At 47.5% G+C, this 21,883-nt stretch overlaps 1 long non-coding RNA gene across 4 annotated transcripts in view; it reads left to right on the forward strand.

Moving 5' to 3' along the window:
- LOC118534630 (uncharacterized) overlaps window positions 1-17,575 on the forward strand; it is a 48,425-nt gene extending 30,850 nt beyond the window's left edge. The window contains exons 3-4 of one of the 4 annotated variants that reach the window (XR_004916799.2): window positions 16,428-16,746; window positions 17,420-17,558. This is a non-coding gene — a long non-coding RNA (uncharacterized LOC118534630). Of the gene's footprint in view, window positions 1-16,427 lie in introns of all 4 variants that reach the window. The other 3 variants (XR_013446302.1, XR_013446303.1, XR_013446301.1) reach the window with 3 other exon arrangements.
- The last annotated feature ends 4,308 nt before the right edge of the window (window positions 17,576-21,883 follow it).

Here is a 21,883-nt window from a genome sequence, read left to right on the forward strand (position 1 = left end):
CTCTAAGAAAGGAGAAAGCATCTCACTTGCCTTGAATGATGGTATATCCCACACCTCACAATGCATGGCATTCGTATGTTCATCCATTCATTCACTTACTTAGCCTTTCGTCCACCACACTGGAGGAATCCAGGTATCTGTTCACATTTGAAAGGGGGATGTTAGGGTCATGCTCCCTCCCTTAACCGGGAAGCATATGCATATCTTTGAAGAAAGTTCATTTACTTCCTAATAAAATTCAAGTGGTATAGTCTGGCCCACTTTGAGTCTGGAGTGTATTGAGGAGTTGAGTGGGCTCCTTGGATAACTTAACTCTTCCTATGTCACATTAACCTCTAAAACATTGGGACTGTAGGGGAGGAAAAATTGTTTTCTCTCTACTCTGTTAGGTTCTAGGCTGAGATTCCCCCTGTAATAAAAGACAGGAGAAAAACAAACAGAAGTTTAATAACATGTATACCTCCTATATACATGGGAGATATCCAGGAAAACTGAGTCATTCCCTGAAATGGCCCGGGCCACCACTTTAAATAACATCTCCGGCTAAAGACAAAAGATGATGTGAGGGTGGAGGGAGAGCCAGTTGTGGGAGGTTATTAGGCAAAGTACAGTAAACAAGGGTAGGGTTATTATGCAGATTTAAGTCCATGCTTTCCCCATTGATAAGTTTCTAGAGATGTAGTCATCCTTCTCTTCCTGGTTCAGAGAAGGAGACACTGTTCCAAATGGAAATTTGTATATTGTGGTTAGGGGTGCCGACCCCTTTGCATCTAAGAATCTGCATATAACTTTTGACTCCCCCAAAACTTCACTACTAAAAGCTTACTGCTGACCTTACCAATAACATAGTTGATTAGCAAATATTTTAAAGATTTTTTTTTTATTTATTCATTTGAGACACAGAGATACAGAGAGAGAGAGAGAGAGAGAGAGCATGAGCAGGGAGAGAGGCAGAGGGAGAGGGAGAAGCAGGCTCCCCGCTGAGTAGGGAGCCCGATGCGGGGCTCGATCCCAGGACGCTGGGATCATGACCTGAGCCGAAGGCAGACGCTTATAGCACATATTTTATATGTTATATGTATTATATACTATATTCTTACAATAAGTAAGCCAGAGAGATGAAAATGTTATTAAGAAAATCATAAGGCAGAAAATATACATTTACAGTACTGTGCTTTATTTATCAAAAAAATCCTCATCTAAGTAGCACCTGTGCGGTTCAAATTTGTGTTGTTGTTCAAGGGTCAACCATAAATATTTCTTTCAAAAGGGTAACTTCTACTCAATTTTTAGAGCTTCTCCCGTTTCTGCTGTTTTTTAAAAATAATCAGCCTAAAATAATCCTTTTGCCAAAGGAGCATATTCTGGGGTAGAAAAGTTGGCTCCCTTTTAGAACTAATCCCACAGCTACCCTTCAGGCAGCAAAGAGTACCAGAGAAGCTCTTCCTGTACCTTATTCTTCCAACTCCTTGCTATCCCCTCAACTTTTAGTTTCCTCCTCCTGCCCTCCCCACCCCACTCCACAACAGGCCTCTCCCTAGGTGGCAGTCATTACCTACTTCACCACTCCAACTGCCCAATGGGGGACAGAAGGGACCTGGGGTCTTGCAGGAAGAGGAATACAAAACAAAGATGGACATCTGTTCTGATATTGGGATGTCTCGAAAAACATTTCAGGTACTTCTCCAGGTATAGAAGTGAACAAGCTAGCAGAGTTTCAGCACCTAGCATGGCGTAGAGGTCCTCCTAAGTTACATTATAATATTCACTTCCCTTACTTTTGGGGGCAACAGCGCAGGAAAGTCAGGGTGGGGGGAGGGGAAGAGAAGCAAGAGGAGAAGAAAGGCCTATCCCCTCCACAGTGAAGACAGAGTAGAGGGAGCTGGTCCTGTAGGACACCACTGCAGCAGTTGTGAGGCCCTGAATTAAGGTGGTGACTCTTGGCTTCACACCTACATAATTAAGTGGCCAGATGAGAAAAACTAGAGCAGGTGTTAGGAAAATATCATGACCATTTGGGGATGGCACCATCAATTCTTACCTGTCTCCTGTTTGGACAGGCACATCTGCTCTTGTTCCCTCTGGTCTGTTTTCTGCATTATGGTCCGACTGATTGCCTTGAGAACAAACTGCTCAGATCCCGATCAGGGTCTTCTTGGTCCTATTAGCTGTGGTCCTAAGTCCTCTGTGTGACCTCCTATACCTCACATGCATCACCCTGCCTGCTCTCCAGCCTATTTGTTTAGAGTCTGTCTTTCCCAATAGATAGTAAATTCCATGAGGGCAGGGAGTACATCTGTCTTGTTCTTGACTTCATCTGCAATGCCTGTCACAAAGTTCGTTCTGGAGAGAGTTTAGGAGAGAGAGAGTGCAAGAATAAATATCATCCAAGTGAAGATTCTAGCAGATAGTTAGAGCTATAAATTTGGGACACCATTAGCATAAAGAAGGTAGATTTAAAAAATATAAGTAAATGAATTTGTATATAGTGAGAAGACACGGTGGCCAGAGACAAATCCTTGGGGAACAATGACATTTTACGCGGCCACATGAGTGAGGAAGGATAAGCAACTCTAATGGCTGCTCAGGGAACCAGCAGAGAGCTTAAGGCAACAGGAAGGATTGTCAAATGCTAGCAAGAGACACCATATGAGAAGGATTGATGAGAGACCATGTTTATAGGCAATACAGGGGGTAGAGGAACACTTAAATGACACCAAGAAGAGATGGTCTGGCCACTGTGGAGCAAGGGACATTCTACAAGGCAATCAGTATTTAAAAAAAAAAAATCAATATCATTTTTAAAAAAGTGGTGGGGAAGTTCTAGATCAAGAAACTAGAAAGACTGAACCACAACAATGTGTTGGATTGGATCCTGGTTCAGGAGAAAACAAAACTAAAGTTAGCTGTGTGGATGTCTGGAGGAAGAGCCTTCCAAGGAGAGGACACAATGAGTGCAGTGGCCCCAGAGGGAGACACTGCCTGGCCTTTTCAAGGAATGGCACGGAGCCCACTGAGGCTAGAGGGGGTGAGAAAGTTTCAAGGAGGGTAGAATGTGTAGCGTCATTGTAAAAATCTTGGACTTGACTCAGTCTTCAACATGCTAAGGTTGCAATGTCTATTTAACATCCAAGGGGTGATGTTGAGTAGGCCATTGGGTACACAAGTCTGAAATCCAGGGTGGAAGCTAAGGAGATAAAAATCAGCACATGCATTAATTGCAAAGCCATGAGACTGAATGAAATCACCAAGGAAATGAGTATAAAGAGAAGGTCCAAGCAGTGCACACTGGGGTGCTCTGAGGCAAGAGGTCAGGAGAAAAGGAAGGACCAGCCAAGGCGGTTCTGAAGGACTGGCTAGCACAGAAGAGAGAACCCAGAGAAAGTGGTGGAGTGAAGTCGAGGGAGAGCAGTGTCTCCGGGATGAGGTGTTGGCCGCCTACTGCTGGTGGGTCAAGGACGAGGCCCGAGACCTGATTTATTCACATGGAGGGACCGCTGACCCTGACCTCAGCAGGACAGTTCTGCTGGAGTGAGGCAGGCAGAAGCCCGAACAGATGGAGTGCAGGAGACATCAGGAAGGGAATCACCGGACACCGGAGTCCAGGCAACTGAAACAGGAGCTGAGAGATGGGTTCACAGCCAAACGGTGGTGAGGTCAAGAGAAGTTTTGGCTTTTGGGGTTTTTTTTTCTTGCCTTTGTTTTAAGATTGGAGACAAGATAGCGAGTCCATATGCTGATGGGACCCAGTAAGCAAACTAGTGAGTGAGTGAGTGACCCAGTGCAATTACAGGGGTGCGCCGGGGCTCCCTGCCATATGGGAGAGGTCTGGGCTGCTTTATAAACTGAGTCCCAGGAGATGGGTGACACCCCATGGGAGCAGAGACAACAGAGAGTCTGGGGTGCTGGCTCCCAGCCGGCCTCCCCGCCTCCAGTGGCTGTCCTACCCTCCCGTTGACACCAGAATCTGGCTTTCCCCCCAGCCACTTTGCCTGGATCCCAATTAAGGCAAAGATACAAATTCACCCAAGCCACGGCCCCATGAAGTCTGGCCTCGGGGCTGCAGCCCATTTGGAAAACGTTTTAATTTCATTTGTGTGTTTTTTCAATTTGATTATTAAGTGTTGTTTGCACATGGATGGGGGAAAGGCCTGTTTTTATTCGCTGAGCCCCCTTCCTCCCTGGCCTGCGTGCCTCCCTGGTGAGTAATGGGGAGGCTGCTTTTCTGGAACACAAGGGAAAACTTCCAGCAAATTGCAAAAGCATGTTCCTTCCTTGAAAAATCCTTTCACACTTGTTTTTTACTCCCTTCGTAAAGTTCATGAAAAGCCTCCATAAAAGTACTTTAAAAGGCCATAACTTTCTTTGTTCTCCATATCAGGCTTTTTTTCTCTCTTAAGGGGCTATGTAATTTAAAGGGATAATAAACAAAACCTAAGGCCAGTGGGGGTGTGGTGTGATGAAGGGAATGAGGCAAACTGTCGAAATATCAGGGGTTTGCAGGTTGGAGGTGCAGGGAGGAGGAAAGTCCATCTTCACTTTCGGGAAATGACAACCTAACACTTCCCCAAGGCCTCTTAGATTTGTTTCTGAAGTTACCAGCATTGAACCCAAGACTGGGGCAGCAGGGCAGACAGAAAGAGCAAAATAATAAAGGCGCGGGAAGAGCCACACATCCTTTCAGCCTCCCGAAATAGAAGGGGAGTGGGAGATGGGAAAATAGGAAACCATATCATCTGTTGTCAAGAATTTGTGAAGAAGGTTCTGGTCTGAGAGCTAGAGTGGGATGTCACCTCGGGAGAGAGACACACAGACAGTTCTTAAAGGGGATGGGGACATATAAGGAGTTCCCTCTGCACAGAGAGGTATCATTCTGGGGTGGGTCATTGTCAGACTAGGAAGCTTCCTGCATACGGGCAGGGGGAGGAAGGAGCTGAGGGACTGGTGCTCCCGATGCTCAGTGCAGAGGCCAGCCCAGGGAAGAAGCACCGTGGGGAGCTCGACGGCAGTGCCTGGGACTGCAGCCTGTGCCTTAGCCAGTCACCCACCTAATCCCTGTGATTGGGATCCGCCTGTCCCCCGTACCTGAGTCTCTAGGGCTGCATGTCTGACCTGTGTGTCATTAGCCCTTCTGGCTCAAAAGTGGGCGAAGTAACAAGGTTCTCCCCCACCTCCCATTTCCTCTCTATAGCACCCGCTTCCCTCCTGAGAGCTCTTCACCTCGGGAGAACCAGCAGTGCCCCATCTCCTTCCTTAGGGGCTGGGCAGGACCCAAGGGCCCCGATGCCTTCTGCTGCTGAGGAAACGGCCCAGTGGGCCCGCCTGCAGGCCTGGCCACTGCCCACCTCTTCCTCTCCCCAGCTTGGCGAGCTGCCTCCTCTCTGTTCCGCCTTCTCCTCGCCCCCCCCTTCCTCTTTCTGCCCCTCTGAACTTCAGATTCCCCTTCTCCTTCCCACTCCCTTTGGCAGAGGGCCATGCAGTAATCAGGAGTTGGCCTTCGTGGCCTCAAGCTCTGGACTACTTCTTGCTAACCTGTGGTTTCCCTAAAGGACCCTCACTACACTCCACACTTGGGGCTTCCCCCCCGCCCCTGGGAACACCCTCTTGGGCACAGAGGGGAGGGTGGGACAGTAACTGTGTCTTTCTTCGTGCCAGCCCAGGGATAACTCCAGCCCAGACATCCTGCTTCCTCCAACACCTGATATTCTAGGTTTATCTTCATTCTGCAAATGGAGAGACTAATTTACCTGCTCTCTGCAGTGTCTGCCGCCATAATTGTACCTAACTGAGGAAGCCCTTGCTAAATGCATCTAATTCCATCTTCTCCTTAGGAAAGACCTGGTCAAGAAGCTTGCATCAGGGATATTAAACTTCGGTTCTCTGAAGGCTCAGCCCCCTTCTGCAGCCTCTCACTGAGACCCCCAATTTAGCGGAAGCTTCTTGCACACTGTGGCTCTTTCCCTATCCCAGGCTCCACCAGAACCACTGAGAGGGAGCAAGATTGTGTTTTGACACAGCTCCCAGCTCCTCAAGATTCCCCCGCCAGCCTCTTGAACGCACAATGCGTTCATATGTGCTTGTAATGGAATTGTTTCAGCCTTGCAAACCCAGAACCATCAGCCCCTTTGCAGGGAATCTGCTCCCTCAATTAACTTGGGATTTGGGAAACCTAATAAAGAAGTTTTATTAAATGCAAAGAAGATCATCACTTTCAAATGTCCCGGTGGAGAAGTCTGAGCCAGATCCCTATGATTATTCATCTGAACTAACTGGTCCTTTACAGGGAGGTGAGTGAGAGCAGTTTGCTCAGGCAGCCAAGAGAAGCTGCCCCACCCCCCACCGCCACCCCCACCTTGGCCCCTGGAAGGCTCATTTTAGGACATGCTAGTTTATACGCACACTGATAGCTGTTTCATATCTGGGCTGAGGGGCTTGATGGAAGGGTTGCCCCCACATCCACCACACACGGCACAGCATGGTTCGGAGGGAGTGTTTATGGGGCTCCCCGCTAATGACTTCCATTTATGGAACATGTGTGGAGCAGCTGAGTGGGGCCGGCTAAGACAGGACATCAATAAGGCCTGGGTTTTGCAGCCCGGCTGCACGCACAAGCCTTCTCGAGCAGCTGCAAGGATAGTTCTGGTACAAGCTTCTGGGGGAATCCGAGGCTCCCCGGAATTCAAGCCTTTCAGTGCTAACCATGCCCTGACAAAGATGGCTTTGCTAGGCAAACTGTTGGCCAGACTGATTGCACGAGGTCAATAATGAGAATTATTGCGATCATTAGAATAAAATCTGATACTTATCATTTGCTCACCTCATGCCAGACATTGTGGAAAGCATGCATATATATATATATATTTTTTTTCTTTCATTTAATCTTCAAACCAGCCCGTGAGGTTGGTACTATTTATTGTTTGTTTGTTTAATCTTCACTGTACAGAGGAAGGAAGAGGCAGAGAGATGTGAAGCGTCTTGCGCAAGGTCGCAGAACTGGGCTTTCAACCCTGGTGGTCTAACTCCAGGGCCCGGTGATGTAGGTGTGGAAATGTGAATTCGAGAAGTTCACTCACATCCTTTTAGATCATGGTTATGGCAGGATGACATAGGGGTTAAATACATGTATTTGGGTACTAGAAAGACCTAGCTGGGAGCTTCACTCTGCCACTTAGAAGTTACATGAGCTCCTGAAGCCTAGTACTAACACCTCCCGGTAAGCCTCAGCCCAGGGCCCCCCACAGAATAGGCCCCTGGTGAATGTGTGACGGTGCACCCGCCCCCATACCCGCTGAGGTCGGTGGAACCGTGAAGCCCAGTGTAAATCCCTCGAGGCAGGAGCAGGACCTGGAGGCCCGCTTCTGTACTTCTGCAGCTGTGAGTCCCCTCGAGAAGTCACATGAGCCTGAGCTCAGCTTCCTCACAGTAGAATGGGACAATAACACTGATGACAACAGAACTTATAACAACACGGTGTCGAGGGCCACACGGAGTGGGTGTTAAGCACCCCTTTTGCATCTTCCAAGGCACGTGGAAATGCTGCCTGTTGTGTTTGGGAACCCCGATTGGATTTCTCCCTTTGGAACACAGCCGCCCTGCACATTGCACGTGGTTAGGAGCAGTGAAGGAAACAGAAACCCGACCTTCAAAGTTCTTATGTGCTCCAGGGGAAAGATGGGACCGACAAAAATAAAGCATTCATTAAAAACAAAAATGACATGTCCATATACACACATCCTTGTAGATAATCACTTACAGCCGTGCAGAGACCAGGGCCGGGGCTGCAAGATTTTGCTGGAGAGCTTGAGAAGACATCTGGGAAGGTTTCTGGAAGGAGGGGGATTTAGGGCAGAGGAAGGAGGGTTCTCCCCTGGAGTGGGAGCTCAAGTTCATTTTTTCCTCTTCTTGTGTCCCCTGCAGCCCACAAACAGTAGGCGCTTAATGCATGCTTGCTGAATGAGAACAGGAAGTGGAGAGAGGGGGTTCCAAGCAGGGGAAGTGAACAGTGCGGTGGTGACTCAGAGGTAGGGCAGGCACAACACTAAATGCTGAAGGCATGAGTTTATTTTTCTTTAGCGTTTTCTGCCAGGGTTTGGCCCCCGATAAGCCCAGAGAGAGAGAGAGAGAGAGAGAGAGAGAGGCAGCCTTTGGTTATACGGTGTTGTTATAGTACATGCACTGTACACACACAATCCATGCCTCACCTTGGATCCTAGCACGAAGCAGCCGAAAACTGCTCACCTTGGAGCACAGACACTTTTGGTTGCTTCCCCCCAGATCTGTGTCTTCCTTCTTCTTCGCTTACAGCACCCCAATTTGGTTCAAGATCACTTCCTCAGTTAAAATCTTTAAAAAAAAAAAAAAGATCACTTCCTCAGGGAAGGTTACTATGATGGTTTTGTAGTACGTCGGCAGGGCCAGCCCAAGGTTTGTTCCCCAGAATCTCCTTTTCTGCATGTTTCCAGTGGGGCCATGAGAGATGCCTTTGCCTGAGATTTGGAGGCCACATGTCCAGCTCAGAAGATTGGGCCAGGATCACCAAGCTCATCTCATTATCAAGGAACGGTGGGCATGTCTACAACTGCCTCACCTTTGTCTGGATCCTCCTTTGGCTCCTCCAGTGCCTTGGGGATCTCGGATCTCAGTGACAATGGGCATCCCCTTTTCCTGCATGACATTGAGGTTGGGGACCCAGGTTCCAGTCCATCCCCACCCAGTTTGTCCTTGTTCTCCCTCACTTTACACCTATCTTCCCACTTCCGGCCCTGTGGTCTTTGAAGCCACAGTATCAGATGCAAAGACAGCAAGCCTATAGAGAGGGTTTAACCAGCTCTCACGATTGCAGAAGGCAAAATCCCTACTACAAATCTGATTACATATTTTTATGGAGAACAACTTTCTGGTGGTTCTGCAACTCTGATTGAACCCTCACTGATGAGATAGGTACCTATAGATACCGTAACGCCAGCTCAGGAGTGAATTCTGGCTGGTCTGAGCCAATCATGGTGTTCCCAGTCCCCTTGCTGGTATTGGGTTTAGGTACAGGCATGACCTGGGTCTAGCCAGTTATAGAAACTCCAGTAGGGGGTTTCTGGCAAAGGCACCCTTGATCCGAGAAATAGACATACAAAAAAAGATGGTTCTTCTATTAGACGTTGTATCTGGATAACATAGTTGGAACAGAGGCAGCTGCTACAGCCATGTTGGGGTGTTGTCCAAAGAAACAAGTTGAGGACCAAGATAAAGAGAAAACATGGAAAGAACCTGTATCCTTGAAGATATAGATGAGCTGAGGAATTAACCTTCCTTGAAATTTCCTACCCCTGGAGTTCCAGCTATGTGAGAGAATGTTTTGTCATCCTTTAAGCCATTTGAGTCAGGGTTTCCTGTTTCTTCAAGCTGAAAGCATCCTAGTCCAATTCCCACCCCAAAGAGGACCCTCAGATTTTCTTCTTGCAATGGATCCCAACATTTCCATCCACTAAGAGCTTTCCCAAAAGAGAAGTGGTCAGCTTGGCGTGAACCTGGTATCTGGCCTCCTCTTGCTTGGTCTTCTCATCGGAGAGAATAGAAGGTGAACACCCCAGCAATCAACAGAGGATTTCAAAGTAAACAGTAGAGTTTGGGATTACCAAGATGGTTTCCAGATTATAACCCAAAGAAAAGTGGGATAAGGCTGTAATTATGGTAATCATGACAATCGGGTCTATCGATACGATGCAAGTAACAGGAAGCCCATTTCAGATTGGCTAGGCCATCGTGCCTGCTCTTTACCTCTCATCTCTCAGCTCCCAGATCGCCCTTTGGCCCTGTGGTGCTGGAATGGTACTCTGCAAGCCGCATTTCACAGACTGTCCTTCCAGCTGGTTTTCTGTGAGGTTCCTCCAGCAAGAGGCACTAGAGGGAGATTTGGAGGCAGGAGAAGGGGAGAAGGACTTCATTTCTGACTCTCAGTTCCTGATGGTGTCTCTCCAGCAGGCGTAGACAGTGGGCTCACTTCCCAGCTTCTTTTGGCACTCCCAGAGCCCCCTTACCGTGCCCCTGAAGAGGGACAGACCATCAGCCCTGATCCCTTGGGAGGTGGTGTACCAGCTGCACTAATTTGCTCATCCACTGGGCCATGTGCTCTGGGCCATCAGAGTAGCCACCTTGGGGGTGTGAGTGTCCATCAAATCTTGCCTCCTCTCCCTTTAGTGGTCTGAGAGCTTCAAGGGTCTGAACACAAGCCATGCAGTTTCCCCCCAGGAGCCCAGCACAATCGCATGAGACCCTCTCTCTCCAAGCTCATAAGCTCTGGCAACCACCCTCTCTCTTTTTCTGCTGGCCCAGGACTTATTAATCTCTCAGCATCCTCCTTTTGATCTCTTACTTGTGTAACAAATTCTTTTATTAAGTCCCTGTGTTTTGAAATATCTCGTGTGGTTTCTCTTTTCCTGACTAGATCCCAACCAATCTAGAAAATTTACTGGATCACGTAACCCAAAAGTTCAGATTGAGAACAGTCTTCAGGCACAATTTATTCCAAAGGGTCTAAATCTTCCAGAGGGGCCCATTCTGTTTTCTAACATTTTCTCCGCACTGATCTCTTCTGTATGTGGATTGTTTTCAGAATGGCTACCTTCCAGGTAGCAAAAATGGCTGCAGCAATTTCATTCTTCACATCCATAAACATGCTGTCTCCAAGGAAGGGAGAGAATACCTTGGCCCCCAATTTCTAAATAAGAGCCTGAACTTCACTTTGCTTGCACTGGCTTTGGCCAGTTGCCCAGCACTGAGGCAATCGCTGTGGCCAAGGCCCAGGCCCACTGACTGGCTTAGCTAGATCACACATTCCCTGCAGGCTGGCTTTAACAGGGAGCCCACAGATGGAAATCAGGGCTTCCTGGGAAGTGATAGACTGAGGCCAGAGAGATGAACAATTGTTCCCTGCACTTCATCTCAGATTGTCCAGGGTAGCCCCAATTTCATACTCCTTTGTTGTTTTTTTTTAATATAATACTTTTTATATAGCCAAATATATGGTGATGACTTTTTAGCTACAACCCCAAAAGGACACTCCATGAACTTCATTAAACTTAAAAACCTCTGCTCTATGAAAGACACCATCGAGAGATTGAGAAGACAAGCCACGGACAGGGAGAAAAAAATTTGCAAAGGACACATCTGAGAAAAACAACTATCTAAAATTTACAAAGAACCCTTGAAACTCAACAATAAGAAAACAAACAACCCAATTAAAAAGTGGGCTAACAACCTTAACAAACTCCTCACTAAAGAAGACATACAGATGGGATTCAAGCATAGGGAAAGATGCTCCATATCATAGATTATCAGGGAAATGCAAATTAAAACAACAATGAATAGCACTACATACCTGTTAGAATGGCCCAAATTCAGAACACTAACAACACCAAATGCTGTCAAAGATGTGGAGCAACAAGAGCTCACATTCATTGCTGGAGGAAAAGCGAAATGGGACCACCATTTTGGAAAACAATTTGGCTGTTTCTTATAAAACTAAACATACTCTTACCATACAATCCAGCAATTGTGCTCTTTGATATTTACTCAGAGGAGCTGAAAACTTATGTGCACACGAAAACTTGCACACAAGTGCTTCTGGCAGCTTTATTAATGGTTGCCGAAACTTAGAAGCAACCAGGGTGTCCTTTGGTAGGTGAATGGATAAACTGGGGCACATCCAGACAATGGCATTTTATTTAGCACTAAAAAGAAATGTTATCAGGCCATGAAAAGACATGGAGGAGCCTTAAATGCATATTACTAAGTGGAGAAGACAATCTGAAAAGGCTACAGACTCAATGATTCCAACTGTATGCATTCTGGAAAAGGCAAAACTATGGAGAGGGGTAGAAATATCAGTGGTTGCCAAGGATGGGAGGGGAGGGATGAATAGGCAGGTCACAGAGGATTTTTAGGGCAGTGAAAATAGTTATGTTATAACTATAAGTAAATTATAGTTATGAATACATGTCTTAACACATTTGTCTAAACCCATAGAATGTACAAGCCCAAGAGTGAACGTTAAGGTAAACTATGGGCTTAGGGTGATTATATGTCAATGTAAGTTCATCATTGTAACGAATGTCCCACTCTGGGTGGGGGGAGGGGAGGATGTTGATAATGGTGTAGGCTGTGTATGTGTGGGGGCAGGGGTATATGGGAAAGCTCTTTCCTCTCAAATTTGTCATGAACCTAAAACTGCTCTGAAAAAATAGTCTTTAAAATAAAATAGAATATATATATATACACACATATAGATTCATACATCTTATATATACACAAACATATATAGACTCATACATCCATCTATCTATATATTTATTCCTTTTTCAAATCTCTTCACAAATGAGAAATAACCCTTTAGTCAACTCCATGTCCCAGTTTTGGTTTCAGAAGCGACATTCCTCAGAGCTGTGAGGGAAACACAGACCGATGAGTTCCGAGCCCCAAATAAGTTGTCTCCGTTCTTTTGTGGTCAGAGAAGTGATAAGGAAGATGTTGACCAACCACAATTTCCAGGAAATACTTTTTTATTTTTAACTTACATTAATTCACATTCATTGGAAACATAACCTGAGAGAGCTCATTTCTACCATCGAGCAGCCACAAGCTCGTCCCCGCCACTCAAGGGTCTGAAAGATCATAGAGAAGCCATTGTCCTCCAGAATCAACTTACAAAGCCACTGAAAGTCATTCAGACCCTCTGGTCCTCCTTAGGAGCCAAGTTGTTCTGTGCAATAAGACTGTATTATTTTCTTTTACTTTCCCCCCTTCTCTCTCCCTCTTTTTTTCACTGATGAGAGAATTAAGGCCCAGAGAGATTAATTGGTTTGCCCAGGGTCATACAGCCCCGCCAAGAATCTAAGTGAGAACACGGAGTCCCATCCTAGGCCACATCCCAGTGCAAGGCTATCTTGTTTTCCAGATGTTTCTTGTTTCTCTGGAGACTCCCAGGAGCTTCGGGACCCTTTCAAAGGCAGCATTTGAGCATCCTGAAATGTATTTTATCTCGTTATTATCTTGCACCTGCACTAACTCTGCCAGGGAATAACATCATCTAACCCTCACACGGCCTCTACCCTTTGCCAGGCAGTTTCCTAAGCCTTTTACAATTACTACTGTTTTAAAACAAAACAAAACAATTATTAATGTATTTCATCCTCAAACAGCCCTGTGAGGTAGAGGCTATCATCATAGACATCCACAGTGTACAGATGGGGAAACTGAGGCACAGTGAGGTTAAGCCACAGCCCCATAATTGCTCATCCAGTAAGAGTGAGCCCTGGGATTCAAACCCAGGCATCAGGCTGTGTTTCTGGAATGCTACATTGCTTTTGAGACTTAAAAGGAACAAAAGCAGACTTGTCAGAGGAAGGATAAAGTGAACTAAAAGAAGGATGGGGGCAAGCAAGGGAGAGGGGCACAGGGGAGGGGAGCGGGAGGGAAAGCCTCGAGCATTGGATTCTTGTTCTTACCTCTCTGCAAGCCCATTTTTCACCCAAAAGTTATGCTCCAATATCTTCACTCCCTCTTAGTCAAAGTTCGAGACTAATTCTGGCCACTCAGAGGGTACCGTGAAGGACCATGTCACAGGGAAAGCCACAAAATCCATCACCAAGAGCGGACCCTTCAGACTCTAAAGGATCATCAGCGGGCACGTGCAGCATCCGAGCGGAGCAAAAGGAGTCCTGCTACAGGGAATCTGCGCATGCGCCGCCCCTGTGCAGCGCCCTTGTCCACGTGGGACACAGAGCTGCTGGATCCCGCTCGGACACTCAGCGCTGTGGGCCACCAGCCGATCCAACTCATCGGCAATGACTCAAGTGCAAGACACTCTCATCCCTTTCCCTGATCCAAACAAACTCAAACAAGATGCGGAAACTGAGTGCTTCCGTGTACATTCTGTTCCATGCCCCTATTTGAGCTCCTACTGAGTGCCCGGCACCGCTGTGGGGCATCGAACCTCTAAAATGTGTGGCACCCGTGTCCCTGAAGACAAACCCCACTGGTTAGAACTCAAGTGTTAAGAGCTGAATAGAACAGCTTGATCTTGCTTCTCTGTCATTTAGAAATTTTGAGCACACGCGCCAGCTCTGAGTACCGCACACCCTCCTGGCGGTTCATCCTGTTCCCTGGATGGACCCTCTGACCTGGTAAGAGGGCCTCCGCAGGGCGCCTCATTAGGCTTGGTCTTACGGAAGGAGCCTGGGTCTTTAGCAAGGCTTCCAGTGTCCTGGAGTAGTGACAGCCAATGCCCCAGGCACTCCATGTGACTCCCGCGTGTCACCCCAAGCCCTACTCAGGGCGGGTGCCAGGGCAGGCTCACCCTCGGGGCCCCAGTCTTGGTCTGGTGGAGACCAGGCATGTTTCCCCACTGGCCTCTCCTTTTCTCCTCTTTCTCCTGCCTGCCTCTGGGCTGGAGAGTGTGGAGTTCACGCCCGTTCAGCCACACTTACCCTACTTGGTCCCAAGTAGGGACCCAAGCCCCGCTCCCCGGAAGCACGTGCCTGGCCTCCGCGCACACATGCAGGCCAGTCCTGCAGCCTGCTGGACCCCCCACTCATCCTGCAGGGTTACGGCCGGATACCAGCTCCTTTCCAAGCCTTCGGGGCAGCCCCCTTGCAGTTCTTGAAACAGAGCTCCCTTCAAAAGACGTTCAGCCTTCAAAAGAAAATAATAGACCATTTTAAGCAACAATTTAATTCTTGGACTTCGAATGTAAGGCATCAAAAAAACCAAAACAGCACATATGTGAAAAAGCTTAGTGAATATTGACAGTTATTTTCCAAACATGAAATAAATGGAGAAAGAAAAAAACAATCTCAACAATTTTAAAAATGTTGCTCCAAAAGACAATTTGAGACACTGGCACTCATTAACTAGTATCGGGTTGCTGTCGGCTTTGAATACTCTTTGCTCAGAGCTCATCATGCTGGATTCTGTAGCTTCCTTCAGCCTGAGTTTTGAAGAGAAAAGTCTGCCCGCTCAGTTCTGGGCGTTTTCTTCCATGGAAGCTTCTGAGGGACAGAGCAGAGGGTGGAGAGAAACAAGACCTCCAGTCCATTCCTGCCCCTTCACTCACTGGGGATGTGCCTTGGCTCAGGCCGGGTTCCCTCAGAGGGTGACCTTGAGACGAAGTGTGAGGGCACATAACTCATCCGAGCAGGGATGGCAGGGAATGCCGGGAGGGGAAGGGGGGGCAAGAGGTGGGGAAGGGAAGGAAGCCACCCCAGGATCCCTGCCTTGAGGAGCTGGTTACCACAGGAGGCAACTGAGGATTCATCCCAGCCGGGTCCTCGGGGAGACTGCGTAGCCTCACCTCACAATGGCCCATTCAGAGGGTGAGGCCCCCCAGGGCCCTGAGCCCTCAGGCAGCTCCCAGGGGCACAACTCCTCACACCCTGGCTTGCCCACAGCCCGGGCTGAGCCACTGCGGGGCCAGAGAGAGCCCTCAGGATGGGGCCCCTGGTGTTTATAGTAGGAAGCCAGCAGGATGGTGAGTCCCCGGGGGCAGAAGAGGCGGGCCGTAGCAGCTCCTGCCACACGCTGTCAAGGACACGGTCAGAGGAATAATAAAAACTGGAATGCTAACTTCAGTGTATGGCTGGAAAGCTCAGTGAGGTGACAGGTGCGAAACCACTGTGTCAACTTAAAAGCAGCATACAAATGTTCCATGTGATGCAAACACTGACTCATCAGCTCGTTGACTTGCCCCACATCCCTCATAGGAATCTCTGATCAGAGCCTGGGTCCCGCAGAGATCTGAAGCCTTTACTCCGTAACTTTCCAAGGTGACTGGAAGTGACATGTCCTCTGTTGGGTGGACTTTCTCTCCGAGTGAGAGGTGAAATCCCGCTCGGGATTCCTTCTCACTGTCTCTGAGGGACAGAGCAGAGGGTGGAGAGAAAAGACCTCCAGTCCGTTCCTGCCCCTTCACTCACTGGGGATGTGCCTTGGCTCAGGCCAGGTGGATTTTCTCTCCGAGTGAGAGATGAAATCTCTCGGCTTTCAGCAAAGAAACGGGGGTGACTTGGATCGCTAACATTTTTTAACTCAACTTTTTGAATAGCTTATATATTTGCGTGGGGCAAAATTCTGAAGAACAGATTGAGTTGTACCGTGAAACCATCCCTGGCCCTCTATCTCTCTAGAGCGTGTGTGTGTTTGTGTGTGTGTGTGTGTGTGTGTGTGTGTGTGTGTTGTGTATTTCTATTTACATTGATGTGAACTGAATTCTGATTTTCCCTTGTTTCTTGAAACAAAAGATATCAAACAACACACGCTGTTCTTCACCTTGCTTTGTCATTGAGTGCTGCATCCGTGAGCGGCACGTAGAGAACTCTTTTTTTAAACAGCTCTGTAATAATCCCATATAACTTTTTTTTTTTTTTTTTTTTTTTTTGCAGAAAGCAATAATCCCCAGCAGTCAACAAGCCTGCTATGGGCCAGAACCATGCACGTGCTTTATGCTCGTGATCTAACTTAACCCTCACAGCCCCAGCAGGGAAATAGGAGCTGCAGGTACCACCACCATGCTGCTGTAAGGAACTGAGGCTTACCGAGAGATCCAGTACCTGGCCCAAGGTTAGACAGCAGCTAAGTGGCAGACCAGCCCTGGAGGGGAGCCCGGGCTTGGCCGATGTCAAGTGTGTCCCTTGCGCACCGAACCACCCTGCCTCTCAAGGCAAGACTGGGGACGGCCATGAAGGCAGTGAGCCGTACAAAGTAAGATCGATACCAAATTGGGTATTTCTTTGGCAACATACCATGGTGCACTATGAGTGGTTTGTTTTATTTGGGTGAGTGTTTATATATAATTTCCGGCATTTTTGCCTTTAAGGATGCCGATGGAGGAATGAGGCATGAATGAAGGACTGGGAGATACTGCCTTTTTAAAGGACAGGCCCAGGGCGCCTGGGTGGCTCAGTTGGTTAAGCGACTGCCTTCGGCTCAGGTCATGATCCTGGAGTCCCGGGATCGAGTCCCGCATCGGACTCCCTGCTCAGCAGGGAGTCTGCTTCTCCCTCTGATCCTCCCCCCCTCTCATGCTCTCTCTCTCTCTGTCTCATTCTCTCTCTCAAATAAATAAATAAAATCTTTAAAAAAATAAAAATAAAAAAAAATAAAATAAAGGACAGGCCCAGGAAATTGTGGGTGCTGCTGGGGGGGGGGTGCAATAGAGCAGCTGGGTTGAGTGAGCCGAGCACTAGGGAGCCAATGGGAGGGGGTACACTGTGGGGCTGGGGCTGTGCTGAGGCCAGGGACAGGCCTGGGGCTCTGGGCCAGCGGCAGAGTTAAGGGAAGAAGCTCGGGGGTGGATGGGGGGAGCTGGAACCAAGAACGGTGTGGAAGGAGGAAGGGTATCTGGAATCATCTGATCCAAGGCCACTTTTTTCAGGTGGGGAGACAGACCCACCTGCCAAGTTCACAGTGAGTGGAAATGAATGAGTGGCCAGGTCTCCTGACTTCAAATCCAGTGCCCCTTCTGCTACCACTTTGAAGACAAAAGCAAAGAGGGGGTGTGGGTGGGGGGGTGCGGGGGGTTTGCGTGCATGTGTCTGTGTGTCTGTGTGTGTTTATACAGCCGTGGGCACGGGAGAAACATATCTGTGCATAAAACTCTGTGTTTGAGCATACAGCACAGGCTGAAGCATGGAGTAAGAGGAACTCAAGCAAGGAAGAAAAAAGGGGGAAATAAAAGAAATAAAACTCAGAAATCCTTCCCATGCACATGCAAGTTCCAGAGATTTCTAATCTGGAACTTTGCCATCTTCAATTCCATGACAATGTTTGACAATATTACTGGTGTTCGTTTGGGGGGTTGTTTATTTTTACGATTTTAGAGTTCTCAGACTCTTTGGCAGCTTCACAGAGCTCTCAGTTACTCACGGCCTCAGTCATTCCATGTGGGCAGGGACACATCGCCATTGTCTGCCCAGCACCCACTTGCCCCTTTGCAGGTAAAGTGATACCAAGTGATGTGGACTGAAAGTGGAGGGAGCTTCCCTAAAGAACTTTTGCTAGAAGCACTTTATCTTTCATATGGAAGTGTTTTCTTATATTCATTTCCTACATTCATGTTACATTCATTTCCACTCTTTTTTGGACACAAATATGCTTTAAATATTTATAAAAATGATAGGATGCCTGGGTGGCTCAGTTGGTTAAGCATCTGCCTTCGGCTCAGGTCATGGTCCCAGGATCCAGCCCCGCATCGGGTCCCTTGCTCAGCAGAGAGCCTGCTTCTCTCTCTCTTCTTCTGCTGCTCCCCCTGCTTGTGTTCTCTCTCTCTCTCTCTGTCAAATAAATAAATATCTAAAAAAATTTTTTAAATAAATATTTATAAAAAAAGAAAGACCTTTTGCTAGAATTTTGGTGGAGGGACCGTTCTTGCCTCTGTAGTTGCTTAGCATCAGAATGTAAGCCTGGAGATGAGGAGGCCTCTTCATTAGAAGAGCATCTGAAGGTGAAAGTAGAACACAGAGAGTGATTCCAGTTGATACCTTTTGAACACCTGGATCTAACTGTGCCTGAAGCAAGCACACTTGGACCTTTGCATTATAGGAAGCATTAAATTATCTTCTGTGTGTGTATGATATACATTAGTGATTGAGAATCAGGCCACCTTGGATCTGCCACTTGCTAGTTATATAGCCTGGAGCAAGACACTTAACCTCTCTGGGCCTCAATATTCTCATCTGTAAAATGGTACCGTAATAGCATCTATCTCATAGGGTTGATATGAGGATTGAGTTAACATATGAGAAACTTTAAACAGTGCCTAGCATATAGTTAGTATATTGGTTGCTATTTTCAAAAATCATTTGTATCAGTCAGTATGTCATAGTAATAAACATGCCCAAAGTCTTAGTGACTTAAAACCACAAATTTTTCCATTTTGCACATGCTACATGTCCACTGTGGATCGGCAAGCACCATGCTTATCATAGTTACTCAGGAATTTACACTGTCAGAGTAGCTGTGGTCTCTCATGTGCTGGTCGTTGTGACAGAGGAAAACAGAACTTAGAAAGGGATACACTGGCTTTTGTGCAGGACGGGTACGCCTCACTTCCACTTCCATTTCATTGGTCAAGCCAAGCCACGTGAACACACTTAGTTTCAAAAACGACAGAAGGGCAGGCGCACCTGGGTGGCTCAGTCAGTTACATGTCTGACTCTTGGTTTCAGCTCAGGTCATGATCTCAGGGTCATGAGATCAAGCCCCACCTCAGTCTCCATGCTCATTGCAGAGTTGGCTTGAGACTCCCTTTCCCTCTCCCTCTGCCCCTCCCGTTTGTGATCTCTCTCTCCCTCTTTCTCTAATAAATAAATAAATCTTAAAAAAACAACAACAACAGGGCACCTGGGTGGCTCAGTTGTTAAGCGTCTGCCTTCGGCTCAGGTCATGATTCCAGGTCCTGGGATCGAGCCCCGCATAGGGCTCCCTGCTCGGCGGGAAGCCTGCTTCTCCCTCTCCCACTCCCACTGCTTGTGTTCCCTCTCTTGCTGTGTCTCTCTCTGTCAAATAAATAAATAAAATCTTTAAAAAAATAAAAAATAAAAAACAACAACAACAACAAACAAGTGAAGGCCTTCCTGCCATGTTCCCAGAAGGGATAGCCCCACTGACCACCCCATTCCTACTAGTTATGTTGTCATTCAGCCCCCGGTCTGTGACGTTCTAGCCACACTTCAAGGCCCTATCAAATACTATGTCATAAAGCCTTTCCTAATCACTCAATACAAGATGAGCTTTTCTTTCTTTGAAACCTCAAAGCCCTTACTTTCTGGAGTGGGTTCCATTTCATGAATTTGAATTATCTCTTACGTGTTATTACCTAAATCTTTTGTGATCTCTTTAGGTGGAGTTGAGTCTTTTTCTATTTTCAGCATCTGGCAAACACCCTGAATAATAAAGACACCTGATTAATATATGTGTGATTGAGTAGCTACTTCTGTGAGATTAAATGTCCGTGCATGATAAAAGCCTTTGTTTTATGTACATCATCCGTAACTGGTATTTGCTGAGCCCTTGGTCAGTATGTGCTGTGCATAAAATATTTTCTTTGCATTAGTAATCTCATTGAATTCTCTTGTTAATTTCCTTCATCCCACAGATAAGAAACCGAAACTCAGAGAGGTCAAGCAACTTGCCCAAAGCCACACAGGTAACAGGTGGGCGGATTGGATGAGGACTCAGGTTTGTCCAAATTCAGAGCTCACACTCCTCACCTCAGTGATGCAGTTATAATAGGAACAGACATAGGCTTGCAATCAGAAGACGTGGTTTCTTTTTTAAAAAAGATTTTATTTATTTGCCAGAGATAGATCGAGAGAGAGAGAGAGAGCACACAAGCAGGGGGAGCGGCAGGCAGAGGGAGAAGCAGGCTCCCTGCTGAGCAAGGAGCCCGATGCGGGACTCAACCCAAGACCCTGGGATCATGACCTGAGCCGAAGGCAGATGCTTAACCGACTGAGCCACTCAGGTGCCCCAGAAGATGTAGTTTCAAGTGCAGGCTCTATCACTCACCTTGGCACAACACTGAACAAAACTGGCAGAGACTGGCAAGCTGCTCATTCTCTTTTCCCCCAGGCAAAGAGCTAGTCCAGTGCTTCTCAGGTGTCAGTGTGCATGTGACTTACCTGGGAGACCAGCAGAACACACCCACCCACCACATAATGCAATGTAAGGAATTCTATTATAGAAATATGCCCTCAGTAGAGAGAAGTAGGCAGGAACCTACCAGAGGTGGGGATGGAACTAAGGAAATAGTATCCCCGAAAAGCTTACCCTGGAGCTGAGTCTTAAGAGATGAGGAAGAATTGGCTGGGTAAAGAAAAGAAAGTGAAGAAAGAGCATTCATTTCAGGTGGTGGGTTCAGCACGTGCAAAGCTAAGGAGGAGAGAGGGTCCACAGGGGCATCTGGGGGAATTGCCAGTGGCTAAATAGCCCCAAGGTAGAATGAGGGACCCCTGACGAGAGCCAGGGCTGGAGATGAAGAGGAGGGCAGATCCAGGAGGCATGGGCATTATGTGCAAGGATGAAGGCTACCACAAAGGAATCTCAAGGTGGGTGGGTGACAGTGTCAACCTGAGCCCCAGAAATTTCCCTCCAGCTGCTGTTAGAGAGACTGTATCTGAGGGGCCAGAGTTAGGGGCTGCTGAGGTTATGTTAGATGAGGAGGATTTCCGGGTCCCAGCAAGGCTCACTGCCCGGGACCCCAAAGCAGACAGTTGTCCCTAGGATTTAGATGACATACCCAGGGCATTTCCAGAGTCACAGGGCCACAGGATTGCAGATGGCCTTGGGGACACAAAGCAAGCACCTTGGAGAAGGCCCCCAGCATGTGGAGTAGAAGCAGAGGCCAAAAATTGAAGGGGAGGGTCCCAAGGCAGCCCCACCCTGACATCACTTCTCCCTCCCTCCCCAGTCTTAGTGATTTCTTTACTAAGCCACCGGCTTGCAACGTTTCTCCTGGGGTGACACACAAGGCACTTGACCTTCACTGGCCACACCCATGTCCTTGATATGCCCAGGGTTCTACACATTTCCTGGAGCCACCAATACCTGCAATTGAGAGTGACATACACAGAAGAAGAACCACGAGCTCACTCTAATTTACAAAAGAAGTAAATCACACAGAATCCTTCCTGCCTTCCCCACTGCTTCCATAGATTACAAGCTTGGAGGTCAGGCAATCTCAGGTTCTGACCCCTGCACTTATAGGCTGTGTGACCCTGGGTGGGTTACTTAGCCTCTTTGAGCCTTAGTATTGCTCATCTGCAGAATGGGTATGATAATAGAACTCCTACCACGAATGGGTTTTGTTGTTAGGATTGGATTCTATTACGGTACATGG

The sequence above is a fragment of the Halichoerus grypus genome, chromosome 3 (assembly GCF_964656455.1).
Source record: "Halichoerus grypus chromosome 3, mHalGry1.hap1.1, whole genome shotgun sequence".
In the NCBI taxonomy this organism is placed as follows: domain Eukaryota; kingdom Metazoa; phylum Chordata; class Mammalia; order Carnivora; family Phocidae; genus Halichoerus; species Halichoerus grypus.